Source organism: Phasianus colchicus, chromosome 1, assembly GCF_987193195.1.
Source record: "Phasianus colchicus chromosome 1, bPhaCol1.hap1.1, whole genome shotgun sequence".
NCBI classification, from domain to species: Eukaryota; Metazoa; Chordata; class Aves; order Galliformes; family Phasianidae; genus Phasianus; species Phasianus colchicus.
The window spans coordinates 8,937,292-8,956,020 of record NC_143436.1 but is presented as its reverse complement, the minus strand read 5'-3'; the positions used below and the strand labels follow the sequence as shown (position 1 = coordinate 8,956,020).

At 36.7% G+C, this 18,729-nt stretch overlaps 1 long non-coding RNA gene across 2 annotated transcripts; it reads right to left on the bottom strand.

Moving 5' to 3' along the window:
* Positions 1–309: 309 nt before the first annotated feature.
* Positions 310–3,479, bottom strand: LOC149919385 (uncharacterized). Of its 2 annotated transcripts, none has more exons than XR_016463555.1 (3): positions 3,320–3,479; positions 1,865–1,971; positions 310–527 (listed from the first exon to the last, which is right to left on the bottom strand). It is a non-coding gene; the product is annotated as an uncharacterized LOC149919385 (long non-coding RNA). The 2 variants fall into 2 exon arrangements; XR_016463554.1 differs by having other exon boundaries at positions 3,341–3,479.
* Between the last annotated feature and the right edge of the window lie 15,250 nt (positions 3,480–18,729).

Below are 18,729 nucleotides of genomic sequence, written 5' to 3'. Positions count from 1 at the left end.
AAGGACAGGAAAGGGGAACACATTTGATGAACTCTGCTCAAACATTCAGTGGAACTAGGACTGAACTGGCACCACTGAACCAGCAAATATGAGCAGTACTGCGTATTTTAGAGTTCCCTAATAATCTGTTCTCAGATGGAAAAATGTAGTTTTAAAATAGCTCCGCTGCTTAGGCAAGCAAATAACATCAATACAGAATAGATGAGTCTATATTTTGCACCTTCTGCATTCTTGCCAAATTCACAATTTAAAGTCTTATCAAGGTTGAAATGAGTGTTTATTCAAATAAAATGGAGACAGAATCAAAGTCCAAAAGAATTCAATGGCAAATCTTCCAGTGACCTCTGTGAGGCCAGAACACTATTACTCAACAAATCTCATTCCTTGAATATTTACTGTGTCTATTCATTTCAATTAGTGATGCAACACAAGGAGTAGTAATTGTTCTTTTTTTCTCTTTTCCTCTCATGCTTTTAAAGTGGACTATGTGAATTCACCAACCTTTCACTAGAAATTCTGTCAGTGTCCTGAAACAGATTTAAAAAAAAAATAAAATTAAGATATTCATTTAAAAATAATCAGTTTTAGTTCTGACAAGGGTCCAGTTTGCTTAGAAGCAATCCGTCACTTACACAGGACGGCTACAAGACCACATGCATATCCAACCTGGACCCTGACTTCTACCATGCCATTACCACAGCCACATCTTGTAATTCTAAGCACGTTACTATTTCAAACTGATAAAAATAAATACTATTTAGAGCTAACAGGTTAACAAGATGACCTCCAGAAGATACCTTCCAATCCACATTGTTCTATTGCTCCGTGCACCACTGTTATTTGCTGTTACTTTTTCTTTGCTGTAAGGCACTTTACTTGATTTCTTTATAAATTTATTAGATTAATACTATACAACAGTAAACCTACAAATTCTTTAGAATCCTGCTCTTTATCCATCAATAAAGCCCTGTAATAAAATAGAAGTCAAAAGAATAACTCCAGATATTTCTTATGCAGCCAAGTTTGCTTATTCAAGTACTCTAATAGAGCAGCAACAGTGTTAAGTAGAATAGTTACATGAAATAAATGATGCCTTAAATATTCAAAAAATGCATCTCATTCTGTAGTATTATGCTTATTAGCTTTAAAGAAAATGCAAGGATTTGTATGTCTGGTCCCTTGCTACCCTCAATACATGTTCTTTTTTTTTTTCCTCCTTTTTCTGTTACTTCCTCACAGTCTGAATTATAATTTCAAATCACATATAAGAAAGCAAGACTTCAGAGATCTTTTTGCTCTTCAGCAGTTCTATCCCATGGTCTCCAAGCAAACTCCCAGCCTGCTGACCTTCTGTCAAGTAAGCATCATAAGCTGACAAGATAGTAAAAGCCCAGAAGTTTTTATGTTGATATCAAACTGATGGCCATGCCATAGTTCTCTTAACTCCCTAATCAGCCTGACACTTTCGCCTGCACCTCAACTCCTCACCTCAGTAAACAAAGTTTACCAGCAGAAAAACATGCCAATTGCTATTTCTTATGCCTAAATGAAAACGTATAAGGTAAATACGCATAACAGCTGAAGATAAATGTTGTGTCCTGATGAACTAGAGATTCACCATACTGCCATGGGTGTGCAGTGCTCTTTTAGGAGAAGTTGGAGACATTTCTTGAAATTCTGAATCTCGTTTGTTTTTCATGCTTCATTATTCATTGGTATTTGTCCTTCAGTAACCTCTAGAAGTTCCAGTTATGCACCAGCACAAACTGCACAAATACAGACATTTCTAAGCTAAAGTCAAAGAAGACCCCTTCCCTCCAGGAATCAGAGTCAGAAAAGAGAATTTTAAGAGGTAAAACCTTACCTTTTATTCTCATCCTTTAGATGGGAAGAGTGGAACAGAGAATTTGTCCACTGCTAATTCCTACTGTGGTAATCACATGCAGCAGTTCCACATTCAGGCTCCTATTCCTTTTGAGAAAGTGTTATCTGTAGTTATTTTTCTGCATGGTTATTCAGTAGCATTCATGAGTATCTACACTTAGATACATAGGCAGAATTAGACAAGTGTATTTCAATCAAGATGTAGAAAACATAAAAACTGGTAATTTTTTCTTCTACCAGCACTCATATCTCTTATTTTGAATGTCTGCTTTTAGAAGTAGATGACTTAGGTAGTGCACATTAGTTCAAATGTTAATGTTATTCTGGCGGGTCTATGTAAAGTGCAAACACCTTTTTTGCTAGACTGCAACAGGAACTTTCCATCAGAGAACATGGTATTGCAGCTGTTAAACCATATCCAGTTCCTGTATTTTTAATATATTTCTTAAATCTCCTTTAGGTTAGTAATAATAACAATAATAACCTCAGTCTTCAACAAGAACAGAGTAACAAATAGATTAGCCTATGACCTATAACGAGCTATGATGCCTCAGTAATCATCTCCTTAACTTTTGGGAAACCTCTCAATGCGTATAATAGGAACATTGTTTGGGAAGGTTTAAATGAGTTTAGCACATTACACACAAAAGAGACACTTAAACTTTCATACCACTATGCGCAAGCACTTTGTGCTGTAGCAGACAACAAAGCCTGTGTTCATGGTTCACTATTGCTTCAGTTCAGCTCTTTAAGCACTGCTTCAGTTCCCCAAATTAATCAAGCTGCACAATTCAGAAACAGCACACACACACACAAAAAATGATTAATTAGCATCACTTGTTGTCAAACAAAAGGGACCTAAAGTGTAGAGAGAAAGAATGGGAAGGAAAAACAAATCCTGATAACACAAATTAGGTTAGGAAATCTATCCCACTAGGAATGAAATAAAGCCAAGAGCAGCATAACTGAATAAGCTGGATGAGGCTGATTACAAGCTTCAGTTCAAGCTTTGCCTATTGAGTTGCATCCAGTGCATTGGGTTGTCTTAAGCCAAAAGACTTCTGTTTCTCCTGACCATCAGTTCTCATACAGCTTCCACATCATGCTTAGCTTTGTGACTTCTACACTTCTAAATCAGAAATTTGACTAAAAACCTTCAAAATTTGTAAATGTGGACAGAAAAAATGAAAAGAAAGAGAAAAAGAAAAAGAAAAGAAAAGAAAGAAAAGAAAAGAAAAGAAAAGAAAAGAAAAGAAAAGAAAAGAAAAGAAAAGAAAAGAAAAGAAAAGAAAAGAAAAGAGCAAGAGGGATCATGTAAAAACTTCTTAAAATAAAATAATAAAACTTTAATGTGTATGCCACAGCTGTGAAAGCAAAGAGAAGGGAAAGGAGAAGAAGAAAAAGAGAGGAAGAGAAAGAGATTTAGAGCCCATACCACTAAGCATCCTAGTCCCACCTATGCTCTAGTCGTCCTCTCCAGTCACAGGTAGGTTCCTCACTTTTCAGCTTCATTGTGACATTGCCATTCATCCACAATTGAGTGTCATTCTTGCTGCCTATGCAGCTTCTCTTCTGTCATGTAAATACTTCACTCCTCTCTCTCCTTCCATGCCATTTGGCTTATGCAACTGCCAGAGAAAAAGAGTGAGAAAGGGGAAAGAAAGGAGGCCAAATCAGAACAGACTTTTCCAAGAGTATTTCTTGTCCATATACCAGATACATTCGGTGCTGTTGAAGAGGAGATTCACACAGACCTCCCTCTCTCTCTTGCACCATCCACCTTTAATATCTGCTGTGCTGAACAAAGGTAAATATTTTGTTTCTTGGTAGTACAGATAGGCAATACACTTAACTTCCATGTGACATTGCTGCAAAGCACCACTTTTTTCTGCCTGAGCATGCTCTCCTTTGGCATGGGACTCATTGCTAGCTGACACCACCGACACTTTGCCCAGCATCTTCTGTTCTGAATATCAGAAGACAAGACCACTACAATGAAAACAGATCTCAGAGAGACCACAGGCAGCATAAGCAGCAACAGTGCTATTCTGAGTTTCTGTGCTTCTTTGACTGCTGCTGGTGTAGCACACCTGACCTGATTTTAAATGAAAAAGCTCAAATCGTCATAGCAGAAGGATACAATTTAGGCATTTGAGTTCTTATTCCACTTTTGCAACTTACACTCAGCTGCTGGCTGCCATGTCTAGACATCTATCTGTACCCCTGCTGACTGGTTTTGAGTACAGAAGTTACACCAGCTGTGTTCAGAGCAGTTACTGTGGTACACATGTACTCTGTGAGTCATCCTCATGGCACTTTGGAAAACATCTGATCTAGCACTGCATGTAGCAAAATCTTATGCATCACCAGGTATATATGTGTTGTATGTATTGGGAGGTATTCAAGTTAGCCAAAGCAAATTATCTTCTTAGAATAGGCCCTGAGTAAAATTTCTCTAATTTCTCCATGATGTTTTTATTTTTACGGCAAAGTCCAACAGGAAATAAAACCACAAAGGGTTGTGTTTGTTTTTGTTTTGTCTGGCTTGTTATTTGAAAAGAACTTTTTGTCACTTTTTGTAACAGTTTTTAGTGTGTTTATGTGCAGTAAGGCATTACTTTTTCCTTTAGGATATTTTTCACACTAGAAATTCAGTCAATCTTTGACATCACGTGGATGACTGAAGTTGCGGCAAGATTGTGACAGCAAAGGAAACGTTACAGAACTATAGATTCAGGTATAATATGCCACAGATCCAGGGAAGAGAGTGGGCAGGGTGTTGATGGCAGTTGCTGTTTTCCAGGACCCTGCATGCCACAGTCTTACAGAGCCAACATGAGCATATGCTGCCATTAGCAGCCAGGGCTGCTTGGTAAGCAGCCAGGCTCTGCCATTATTCAGTCCTGAGCAACAGTAATGACTCTGACATGCTACAGGGCAGCAGGTTACCTCTTTTACCTTAGTAAATTCACTCCTTTCCCTTCTGTTCTCCAGATTAAATTTTAGGCTGAGTTATAATACTTTAATATTCTTGGACATATGCAACTTCTTTTAAAAGTTGCATGCTCTGGGTGCTTGTGCTGAAAACTGTAAAGGTGGTTGTTAAATGTACATGTTGATGTTTTTCTGTGTACATCTGCTAGAATTTATATACCAGTAAAGGGCATGGCATATTAAAATAGCAAGCCATCTACCACAAGGCTTAGGTTAGTCTTTGACATTCTTTTTTTTTTTAGTCTCTCAATACGTGGATGCAGAAGGATAAAGTTTCTTCTTCTTCCCATAAAGTATTTTGGGAAGCAGAATGGATTTTATTTCCTCAGAAATACAGAATGGATACAGCAATATTCTGACCACTGCAATTTATTTATCCACATTTGTTAGCACTGCCATACTAGCAGAGAAGCATGTTTGTGATTCAGGAGTTGATGACAGCAATTTTATTTACGCTCTGAACAAAGCTCAGCAAGATTCATGAGTTTAGGCCATAGATTAACAGAGAAATCAAGAAACTTGATTGCCTTTCCTTGAACTCCTGAATAGAAACTGGTGGAGGTTTTTGTATGGTTGATTAGTTGTTTCATTTAATCTATAACTAGTCATATTTAATCTATAACTAGTCATATTCCCCAGACAGAAGCTGACAATAAAAGAACCCAGTTGTCCTCACAGTGCAGATGTTTGCCTCAGATTGTGCATACCTACACTGCAGGAGCCACACAGGGCAAAACTCCCAAACACTAGTCATCTGCATCTGGGGCATAGGCCCTCTTCAGATTGTTCAGTACTCACTTGGCAGCATTTGAGTGCTTGCGCTGATGTCTGTGCTGCTGCAGATACAGTACTCACTGCTTAAAGAGCAGTGGAATTATCTATAGTGCTGTGTTTGTCCCAGCGAATAACTGTGGAATATGCTCGAATCAAGCTAACTCAACCCTGGAAGATTTCATTTCAGTGCCCAAAAATATATGACAGTAAATGGCCAACTTCTAGACCCTTCTCACCAGTCACAAAGATCGTGAGGATTCTGCTGAACATCATGAGACATTAAATGGAGTTTCTTTAATCAAATGGATAACTGCAATTAAACTCTGGAGGGAAAGTCCAGTGGGTTTCAGGCAGAAAATTAGCCATGGCTGTTAGCAGCTTTGATGCAGTTGTTAAAAGTTGCTTTATTTTTTTTTATTGCAAGTAGAAAAATCAATCACCTCAAACACAATTATCTGTCTCTACAGTATTTTAACATCTTTTCGTCCCAAAATAGCAACAAAGCTTGAAATGCTAAATGCATTCTATAGATTTTAAATCCTGCTGCAATGCAGCATTTACCCAGATATGGCAAAAGCTAAGTAAGTGAAAGATATGCACTTTGGAGAAGAATGTGTCACCAGCCACCTTACATCATATACACACTGGCTTCTTGTACTTACCTGGGAAGTATATGGGATGCTAGACACAAAATTTGGCTTACATATTCTTGTAAGAAAAAACACTGATTTCTTTATTAAATCTAGAACAAAGTATTAATTTGAGGAAAAATTAGAATATATATATCATGATATTACAATGTATGTATTGCTTTTCTTTCTCATGAAGATCAGCTTCCTAAGGTTTTCTTTGCATTTCTGCTTGCTGGCTTTTTGGCATACGAAGTGCCACTCTCAGAATCCATGCCTCTAAAAGCTATTTGAGAAAATACTAAATATGAGTCACGAGAACGTCACGTGTTGGAGTCATTAGAAAAATAACACTGTTGAACACTTCTATAAAGTTTTAATATATGTAATAATATATTATTTATCTCAGCATATTTTCTAAGTATTTGATACGTATTGGAAATGCAGGATTCAGAAAAAGTAACTGTCACCAGATACTATGGTGACACATGCTATCTATCATCTTAATCACACACATGATTAGCTTGTCCAAGAGAGCTAATTTCTTAGGATTTTTGTCATTCTTGAAGAGATAAAAATGTTAAAAGCCTAATAACTGATATTTGAGCAGGATGAATGTCATGAGATGGTTCTTTTGAATTTAGATAAAACTTTGTTTTTCAGTAGACTTCCATTTTGACTCATTCCTGCAATATCATTGAGAAGCTGGAGTTTTTGTATTTAAATCAGTAATTTAAATCAGTAATGAGAAGCAGCTCTGTTCTCAGTTAGGAGCAGCCATACCTTAAAAACTGAACTGCTGTCTTTCAATAAAGGTCAGCAATGATTTTTTATTGGAAAGGCCTATGCTTTAGAATTCCTAATTGCTCAACCTGTAGAAAGAGTATTTTTTACTATCAAATACATAGAAGTGTGAATGTGATAGAAATGAAATATCCTCAGATGGGCAGGAGACCATTAAAATAAATTCTAAATTTCAAAGAATTAGGCAACAGCTGTCAGAAAACATTTATCTCCTGAGAGACAAAGAGAGAATCAAAGTGAAAACGACTTTTTGGATAATGAGCATTATTTACCTGTTGCTAAAATCAGAGGTTCAGCATAGTCATTGAAGTCCAGTCTGTTTTACAGAATAGCTTCCCCTTCTTCAAGGGTGCACATAGAATCATAAAATTGCTCAGGTTGGAACAGACCTTAAAGATCATTGAGTCCAACCACTACCTAACCCTACTACTCTAACAACCCTCCACTAAATCATGTCCCTGAGCATCACATCCAAATGGTTTTTAAACACATCCAGAGAAGGTGACTCAACCACACCCCTAGGGAATCTATTCCAATGCTTAACAACTCTTTCTGTAAAGAAATTTTTCCTGATATCCAACCTAAACTTACCTTGGCACAACTTCAGGCCATTTTCCCTTGTCCTGTCACCAGTGAGAAGAGACCAATCCCACTCTCGCTGTAAGCACCTTTCAGATATTGAAAGAAAGCACTAAGGTCTCCCTTCAGCCTCCTTTTTCCCTAGAGTAAACAGCCCCAGTTCCTTCAGCCACTGTATGCATGTAAACACACTGCATTTTGCAGTATGTTTCATTTAAATGTCTGTATAAATTCCATGAGCATCAGTGATACCTTCACACTTATTTAAAACTGAGTTTAAATGTTTGCCTGACTAATAATAGGCTGATAAAGGTACTTTCCTGGATAGGCTTCATAGTGGAATGGAACCAGAATAAGAGCTATGCATTAACATATTGATTTTTTTTTAATGCTATAATCTTAGTTCTGATGCTACTCCTTTGAGGTGCTTCACAGCTCGTATGTTTCATGATCTGGTCAGAGAGGACAATAATTACATAGATAACATCGCTAGCTTCTGGCTGCCTTCATTATTTTTTTTCTGAAGTTTTTTGGTGTTCATTTTTTGGACAATGGAAGCAGTTGAAATTTACTAATAGCTACAGGAAGCCTTTCTCTATCTTACTCTTACCTACATTTCAGTAGTATAACATGTTAGTTGTTGATAAGAAGCAGGCAATTCAATCTCTACTTCCTGGAGAATATGTCCAGATAAAGAACAGAATAAGTAAATTTTTGTCTATTTCAGCAATACTTTCCTGATCACATTTATTCTTGTCCTCTTGTCCTCTGTGAGGATAGACAGCAATTGATATAGGTGCCTTTAACCAGATTCAGATTGCTCAACAAAGGTAGTAACTGGAATTTGTCAATAAAGAACAATAACTTACCATTTCTGAGGAACCCAGCTCGCAACAAACTCTAAAAAAAAAGCATTCTCCACATAGACATCCCTCCTCTTTGGTTGCCTGCTATTAAATGAAATTAGGGAGAGGTGGACTCAGACTCCAGTCTGGTCACACAGATGAATTGCTTCTACTTGTGCTCCCAGGGCTGGCTATACCCCTTCACCAGGTGCTCAATCACTGCTACAGGCCATGACCTAATGTTTTCGATTCATGCTCCCATTGAAGATTCAGTGTGAGAGAAGAAAGTTCCGTGGGTCTTTCTACCTCACATAGTTTTGGTGTACCTGGAGATTTCCCTCAGCATCTATCTCCCCTTTGCATTTACTGTTAAGATAAGAAAATGGGAAAAAAATAACGCTACTTCTCAGTGTACTGTCACAAATTAGAGGCAGTTGAGAGAGCAATAAGGCTCTGATTGATTCACTCATGCTACACTGCTTCAAGACAGTGTAACTCTGATGGGATAAGGCTTCATTCATATATTTATATGAGCATTAAAATATATTCATATATTTGAATATATTTATTCATATAAGGAGAATCAATAGATCTTTTAATGAGCCTAGAGCTGTTATAGCAGAGACTGTGATAAAATATAGTAAGAAATAGTCTCTAGCAAAAATAATTTACTATGGATGAATTGTGGAAGACGTAAGTAGTTCATTTGAGGGCATGAAGTCAGTGGTGATAGTGTAAAAGATGTAAAAGTTGTCTAATTATCCTAGTGCTATAAGTAAGACTATAATTCATTGTCTTCTGGCTCCAAGAACAGCTTTACTCTGTGACTGAAGGCATAGCTTCTCTGATCCTTTTTCCAGAGCATTTTTCCCACCCTCAGCCCTACTGTTATTTCTGATTGATTCCAAGCGTAGCAAGCATTGAATTTCCTAAGCTTACTTACATTGTGACATTAATCCTCAATGTATTAAAAACTAACTCCTAAGGGAATGTCACAGCTTCAGTGGAAGAGATGCCAACGATCGGGAGGAGAGAAAGCTCTCAGTGAATTTCAGGTGTTTTCAGTATGGTGCAGGTGTGCTGGTGAACAGTCCCATAACTTCTGGCAATCGTACGAGTGATCCGAACCTGAGCGTGCAACTGGATTAGCGAGAGAGTCCATTTTGTACTCAGACTCACTTTGGAAGTGTCCCTGCAGAAATACAACCCTGAAAGAATATGCATTGCAAACAAGATTCGAGCTCAGTGTAAAATAGTTTCTAACTCATGCATGAGGAGTATAATGGAAATGCCAATGCAGAGATAATGATAGCAGCTGTAGTACTGACTGAGTGTGACAGCCTTTGAACAAGGCATTACCCCACAAGGCTACCTGCCTCTGCACTGTAATTTCTGCCCACAGCAACGGATGGTTTTATGAAGTGATGGACAGGTATCAGAGTGCTTTCACAAAGATACTACTGTGGGAGAGCTCCCTGATTTACGGTTATCTACTTGTTTGAACTCGTCCTTAGTTTGCCTTTGTCATTAATGGAGAGAATTATTTGGAGTAGTGCCAGGCAAAAAGCTAAAACAATCTAAGGAAAATAGTTTGAATATTGAGAAAACAGAACTAAAAGCCCTCGTAATTCAAAGCTATTGAATTCAGACATGAGATAAAACCATTACACTCAACAGTACTACAGTTGCAAATCACAACTAAAAATACAAGTCTTTGAAATTGTTTCAGCTGAAACTCTTTTCAGAAATGTACAGAATATTTCATAAAGGATTCTTTTATTACAGAATTCTTAATTTTTTGATAAAAATTTAAAATTTAAACATTTGTTGGTGACATGACATTTCTACATTAAAAGACAATTTTGACATTTCTACATTAAAAGACAATTTGTTCTTTGACTTTTTGTTTGTTTCTTGTTTTCAATGACATTTTATAAAAAACTAATCCTATTCAGACATCATAAATTACAAATTTTACTGCATTTTCAAATATCTTTCTCTGTGCTTGGAAAATTTTCTACACTCTCAGGTGGAAACCTGAGACATACAACCTCGTTAAATACGATGTAATTATTTTGTGTTAAGTAATAGTTCCATGGAACCACAAGAATGAAAAAAATATTGAGTGATCATTTGTCTCCTCTATAGAAAGCTATATATATATGTATAACTCTAGACAGTATTTGAAAGAACTTGTCCAATATTTATTAAAGCAATAGAGCTCCAGAAGCTTATCAAGCATCTGCTCCAGGGCCTCACTAATCTAATAATTAGAATTTTTTTCTTATCTCTAAAATTCTGTACAGAAATTTCTCTCTAATTTTTTTTTTTTATTTTATTTTAATGAAGTTAGCATCTTTTGCAATACAGGATGTGGAGAAGAAATAGCCATCATCCTCTTTAAACTAATTAATTCTATTTGATATATCATGGATTTTTCCTGTGATCTTCTTTATACTGGGTAAATAGAAATCTCCCAGACGTTTCTCATAAGCTGTGCTTTCTATACCCTGTCTTTTTTTTCTCCTCTACAGACTGTCCAATTTATTTACATCTATCTTAATGCTTGTTGCTCAGCTCAGGGACAGTACTCAAGCTGAGGTCTCACTACTGCTTAATACAGCGGAATAATTACTTCCTTTGTCATGCTGTTAATATGCCCCAGAATGCGATCTACCTTTTGTGCAACTGCATTATCTTGTCAATTCATACAGTTTGTGAGCTGTGGCGACCTTAAACCTCTCCTACTGTACTGCTGTTCCTCCAAATATTCTCCCATTTGTATTTGTGCACTCCTGGTTTCCTCCACAGACATTACTATTCATGGCATTTCCTTTATTGAGTTCCATCCTCATGGTTCAAATGCTTGCCTCAGTTTAGCAAGATGGTTATAAATTCTGACCTTTTCCTCCAAAGTACGTACAATCCTTCTAAGCTTGTCACCTAAGAACTCCGTGCTTCTTTGCTTCATCCTCACCCTAAATAAAAAGATTGGCCAGAACTAGGGACAATGCAAATATCAGGGGCACCCCATACAAAATGCCCTTCTTCTGTGAGAAAGAAATGACTGAAAAGCTCTCCATAAGTTCCATTTTCCAGTCAGCTACACATCAACAGGTACTGATTTTAAAATTCCTTACTTTGCTTATACAGAATATAAAAAGATTAATAAAATTAGAATGCGTCACATTTGCTGCTTTTCCTTCATCTGCTAAGCAAGATCACTCATCAGAGGTGGAAATAAGAGGTTTGACATGATGTTCTTTTGATTGCTACATGCTGGATTTTTTTAAGTACTGCATTTGGTTCTAGTATATTATCTAGCAACTATTTAGGAATGTATTCTAGTATCTTACCAACTATCAAAGTAATGTAGGTCTTCTTTCTTCCTGTGTGAGAACAGGTACTGTGTCGCCAGTTAATTCTTCTTTTATTTAGCCATCTAGAGAAGCAGCCACAGTTTTGAAAGAGCTAAGCACAGCAGGAAACCTCACTGTTATGCAGAATTTCATCATAAGGGTCACAAAGGGAAGACAGCACTTGAAAAGCCATCTCTGACTCATTATCTTGTGGCTTACAATACATCACTAGAACTTGGAAATCATGCTAACACTTGACCTGAGTTTGTTGATATAATTCTAATCCTACTCTTCAGTGCTCCCTCATATCTCCTTTCAAGTATCAGGGAGGAATTCTACCACTTCTTACGTGGCTGAGAAGCAGAGGACTTCATCATTCAGCTTTGAACACTCTTCCACACATATTTTGTTTTTGAACCTTATGATTTCCTTGCCCAATTAAAGACTATATCTGTCCAGATATTTTGAAGTTAGTAAACCTGTTCTTTTTTTGTATAAAAAGCATTTCTTAAGACAGGGGCTTGAACATTTTCTGCTCTGGCTTTTCAAATAAATTTTCAGACAATGCTGGAAGGATAGAACCAGATGATCTTTGAGGTCCCTTCCAACCCAAGCCATTCTTTGACTCTATGATTCTGTGATTGATATTATGATTCTGTGTTTTAACACACATACATTTAGTTTACCTTAATTATTTCTTAGGAGTAGTTACTTCTTTCTACTCGTTATTGGAATCAGAGATTCACTCATTCAGCTATAGAGACTGCAGAAATGTACTGTTTAGCAAAGTTAATTCCAGACTTTCTATTTCTATTAGACTGGTAATTTACTAGCATGTGAGGAAGCTTCTGTGACAGAGCAATATTTTTCATAATTAAACATGTGCAATGAGAATTTTTGTTTGAAAAATGTTTTTTTTTTTTTTTTTTTAATATACCATGTAATGGGGAAATACCAACTACATTTTCTTCTGTGCATTGTTGAAGCAGAGCTTAAAATCAATTTTTAAAAATAAACCTTGTAGAAAATTATACTGTGCATCTATGAAAAAAAAAAAAAAAAAAGTTTTCACACTTAGAACCTTAAAACTATGAATCCATTGAAGGAACCTACTCAAGAAATCTTAAGCCAAGCTAGAACAAAATGTATTGAGCTATTTTCAGGTTATTCTTATGAAAGATCAGCAGTCAGGCTGAAGAATGTAGCTTGGTTTTAGTATGAAGTCATAAACATCTAAAACAATTTTACTCAGACCTTTGCTCCTCCCCAGAATTGCTGCTGAGCTGTAAATAATACTGGAAAATTCCAGCTCACAATTCAATTTTCAAAATGTTACAAATGACTGATTGGAAATAAAGGCATATAAATTGGGAGAACTGAGAACAAACCATACATTTTAACCTTAAATAACTCTTTTCTAAATTATATCATTAAAATAACCATCATTAAATGATTAATTTGTCTATAAGTTTAAGAACAATACATCTCATTTTATATAATGAATTATATTGTTAGTATGCCAACCCATGACACTCTCAGACAAAGAAAGATGTAGGAAATGGAAGGTTTTAGCATTATTATGTGGTGCCATGCTGATTTTTTCTATAAAAATATTTGATTTAACATTGTAGATATTCAAACAGTAAATTAAAACTTAAACATGTAAGGAATAATACTACTTTAGTTGCCTGGCAGGTCTGAGATTATTTCTTACAGCTGAATATAACCTTCCTACAGGGGAAATATATTTACTGTTGGATAGAATGAACTGCATTAATATATTGAACTTTAGGAAGCTCCTAAAGAATGTGGCTTAAAACATTAATGTTTTTCACCCCTTTGAAAGCTGAAGACAGTGTGGTGCTTGCTGTATAAAGTTAGGTTCATAAAGGTTATATCTAGATAAGTGCCGAGTTGATATGACAGAATTAAGTCTTACAAGAGTACAAATCTTAGAATTAAAAGAAAGACACAGGGACTCTCATTTTTGGTGTCCTTCTGCTGTCATACCAGACCCAGCTTACCTTTCATAACCTTGTAGCTGAAATGTGAATTTTCTTCTTCCATCAGTAGATGTTGATGAAGCCCTGAAAGAGAGCTCTAGAAAAGAGCCTCATGCTCTGGCACTGAGTAGTTGTCTGAGAGGTTGGATTTTAGTACTGCCCTGGATGTGCAGGCATGATTCTTCATACAGCTGAAGGGACCAGCTGTGTTTAGATCTGCAGCAACTAACTCTGAAGACAGTATGAAATTCAACTGCTGGAAGGAAATATGACACCACAGGTGCAGATAGGGGTAGGCTGATGCCAAAACCTGAGCAAAAACATTTTAATCATGTGGATGTAATGCCCCCCAAAAGCAGAAGTACTATTTCTAGATTGAGGTAACTGTTATTCTATAAAGTTCACCATAGAGGCTGTGATAGTACTGGGTCTTTTTTTTTCTGTGCTCTTAATGTAGTTCTGGTGTGAGATTCATAAAAATTCCATTTGGGTTTCATGAGCCATGCCACATGCTCTGAGCATCAACACCTCAATTGTAGCATTGCCTCTCTCAAAAGCTCAAAAGAGAGTAAGACACGTAGTGAGCAAAGTCTGTCCTTGTATGAGTGTAAGGATTTTCTAGCAGTTATTGAATTTCAGAAGTAACTGCTAGCTAAGTACAGAGGGCTCAGTTAAGGAGAGGTGTGCAAGCAAATGAAGGCTCAACTTCAGATATTCCCACTTCAGGAGGGACTTTCCTACTCTCATGGAAGCTTCTGTGAACTGGAAGATGCAATATCAAGATGGAGCACAGCCTTTGGAGACAATGGTTTTCTCAGTTAAGACATATGCTCCAGTAAGTAGTATAAGTGCATTAGTAATGTGAATTTCAACCCAATTTTCCTGTTCTCATCTGTAGGAAAGTGCTTAATGTTTTGTGACCAACAGAGCAGAGTAGAGATGGTTTCCAGTCACTAGTGGTGTACCCCAGGAATCTATACTGTCCAGTATCATTTAACTTTTTTCATTAATAACATAGATGATGGGACCAAGCATTCTCAGCAGTGTTATATATGTTACAAAATTGAGAGAGTTAGCTGATGCACCAGATGGTTGTGCTGCCATTCAGATGGATCTCAAAAACCTCAGTACCAAAGAGACATGGACATGGACTTACTGAAGTGAACTTTTGAACAAGTTGCCAGATGAGAATGTGGATGCTCCTTTCTTGGAAATACTAAAAACCTGATGGAATAAGCTGCTCCAGCTGATGCTGCTTTGATCTGGAAGGTACAGTGAGATGATTCTCCAGAGTTCCCTTCCCTCTACAGTCCTTTTTTGATTCTGGGGGAAAAAAGACAGTGGCACGAATACTGAGTTACATTATTCTTCCCTTTAATCAGATAGCTTCCCATTACTCCAATATGGTTCTATTACTTCTTCTTGTATCTCCTTTCCTATTAAATGGGAGCTCAATGCTAATTCAGGTGAAAAAACATCTTTTTAGTTTGGGAAGTAGGTCTGAGTCTGGGGAAACAAAGGTCCCATCTGTGTATTTCTTTGATAGAAATTTCCTGGAAAAGAGAAAAAAATAAGAGCTCGTGTTTAATTCTGTATTTCTTTCCTGCATATCATACAATACATAACCAGCCTCATGCAAATAACATATTTTAATTATTTGATCCCATAAATCCAATACCTAGTCATTCCTGTATTTGTGACTTTTCATTACTCTGTACGCTTATGAGCCCTTCATTGCAGAAGGTAGTCTTGACCTTCTGAAACCATGAAATGCAGCTTTTATTTGCTCTTTCTTCCTCCCTCTGCTCCCTTTGATTTTTAGAAGTAAATTGTCATCTCAGAGAACACCTGTGCCCAGCAGGTGTCTGGAGCTTCCCTACCATACCTGAGCCTTTGAGGGGCCATAGCATCTCTACTAGTATGTTCAGAACAGATTGCCCAGTAATTGATGCAGAAACATGAACTGCAACATGGGGTGAGTTACATGGGGAGTAGATGGACGATGATATGTTTTTCTTAGGGCTGCAACAAGCTGCTGATCAAAGAATCAAATTGTTGTGAACACACTGTGTTTACTGTAAAAAGTTTGTAGATTCAGTGTTAGTCTCAGCTCATAAGGAGCACAAAAGTCTGTAATTAAACATGATAAGTTTACTAAGAAAATAGTGTACTTGAGAGTAAATTGTAGAGTTGGGGAAGTACGACAAATGATTCTAAGGTGATCTAAATTGTGATCCTAAGAAAAGTTATATGCTCTACTCTATTCCAGCTCTACCATTTTTTTTCTTCTTAACAGAAGCAATCTCCTAAAAAGTCTTCTGTATGACATTTATAGGTATGTTCTTCTCCTTGGCTTCCTTAGTGATTAAAAAAAAAAAAATTACTCATAGGGTGGTGAGGTGCTGGAACATGTTTCCCAGAGAGATTGTGTATGCCCCACATCTGGAAGCACCTGAGGCCAGGATAGGTAGGATCCTGGGCAGCCTGATCTAGTGGTTGGTAACCCTGTGCATGGCAGGGAATTGGAAGTAAATGATCTAACCTAAACCATCCTATGACTCCTAGTGAGTGTTGATGTACCCTGTCACCAAGTAAAAAGCATTGAAAGGCAACTAGAACTTCTAAGTTTTATTTCTGCATCAAAACTTGTCTGGAACCCCTGTACCACGGATGTGGCCTTGCAGCTCCTCTCCAGTGAAAACCTATGATGGAAAAACTCTTGCACTCGGAAGAGCTAGTGACTATCACCTATCAATATAATTGCAGAACTTCTTCAGTATCACAGACCTCTGTAGGATAAATAGTGCCCTTTTTCTACCATTGCTCAATAAAAATTTGAACCTATGTTCAAATGAAACACAAAAGCAGAGAAGAGCAACCTGTGAGACACACACCGAAGGAATATATAGCAATTTGGAGAGTAGTAAAAAACTTCCTTTCTTTCTTTGGCAAGTGTGGTTGACATGGAAGTTTTCAGAGAGAAAGAAGGATTTACTTGATTTGAAGAAATATACTGACATTACAGTCACACACATATGAACCAGAAGAAACCCAGGAAAAAGGTGAATTTGTTTTATAAATATATACATATATACATACAGGAAAATCTAGGTGCGTTCAAGATTGGCTCCATATTTTTGTCAACTCCTTGTCTAATTCCAGTTCAAATCTTTGCTTGTTATTGTAATCTTGCATGAATGGACACTGCTCATCAGTGTCATGAATAAGACTGAATTCAAGCCAAATGCTGCCCATTGAATTAACATTCAAGTACTTCCACTGAGAGCTCAACCATAAATTCTCAATTAGGGCCTGGCTGAGGTTCAGTGAAGCATGAGTGGAGATTTTCTTATGTAAATAAGGTAGCAGTAAACTCATTTAACAAACCTTCAATAGTTATTCAGAATCGACTTGCTCATATTGCATCTTTCCCCTTATCTTGTCCTTGATTAAAATGACATGAGCTGAGCTTGATTCTCTCTTTGTTTCAAGTCCTGACTTGTCTGGCATCATTTGAAACATGACCGTTGTTTCTGATGGATACCTCTGTCAAACTAATTGCATGTTTTATCTAAGTCCTTACTGGGGACAACTACTGCTTCTGAGTTTTATATTTGCACTAAGTGATGAAGGCTTAGATCCAAAGGTACTATTTTTCAAACTAATAAATACATGTCTTAAGATGTTGCAATGAAATTAAGAAAGAAGCTGCCAGCCTCTATTTGCTGTTTTTCAGATGGGTACTCTTGTTTTCTTTGTAATATCGAGTCAAATAGCTAATTAGTTCAAATCATCATTTAAGTAGTGATTTTAGCATTTCTACAACAGAACTTATGCCAATTCCTATGTTCTATCATACAGATTTTCACAAAGAGCACTAGTAGGGTACTGCCTGAAAGCAGTTAAATTCTGTGATAGTGCTCAAACATGTTTTCAGCATTTAACATTGTGTACCTGCAAATAAAAAAAAATCATGACATTTGTGTGACACAAGACTATTTATAGAACATTCTGGTATTCAAAAAGTACAAAAGTCACAAAACCTCCATAGGATGTTTGTACATTGCTATAGTCCTGTGGTTTTTTCATTTTAGTGTTTTAAATCAAGTCATGAAACTGACAGGGACAGAGCTGGGAAAAAGGCTAGGGAGAAAAGAAAAGGATGAAGGCTTCTTAGCTAAATTAAATGAATTAAATGAACAGCTATTTTAGTTTATGCAAATATAGTGCCTCTTTTAGTGAACCAATTCAGTTTTAAAATAACATTAATTTTACACTTTCTAAAATATTTCGCACTGGGAAGTGTAATAGGATTGACTAAATTATTTAATTCAGAATTGTGTGTGTGTGAGAGCAAAAAGTAATGTAAGACTACTTATTTCCTTCACCAAAGCAAAGCTTATGCTGGAACTCAAAGTTACCAAAACCAAATAATTTGCTTAACAGTCACCTTTCTTTAAAAAATGATGTAACAGTCATGCAGCAGGAATTTAAGCATCTACTTACATGTAGTTCTTTGCAGAGTCGTATTGCAAGCACATGTAATTCTATCAATTTGCAAAAAGCTGACAAGTAAAAAAAAAAAGCTCATTAAGTTAGGGGCTGTATCAAGAATTAATTATGTTATTTGAAGATTTTCCTTCAAAGGACAGTTCTCTGAATATTTTTGAAGTTTTCTTGTGGTTTTTTGTTGTTGTTGTTGTATTTTTTCCCACCAAATTGATCATCAGTGATTCCTCCTTGTAGTGTGACACTGACCTCCTCTAATCTGTCACTGTCTATCACAGTTTCTGGAATCACAATGCTAGATGTGGCATATGAATTCAAACACATCCTTTCTCTCATTATAGGTGGATAA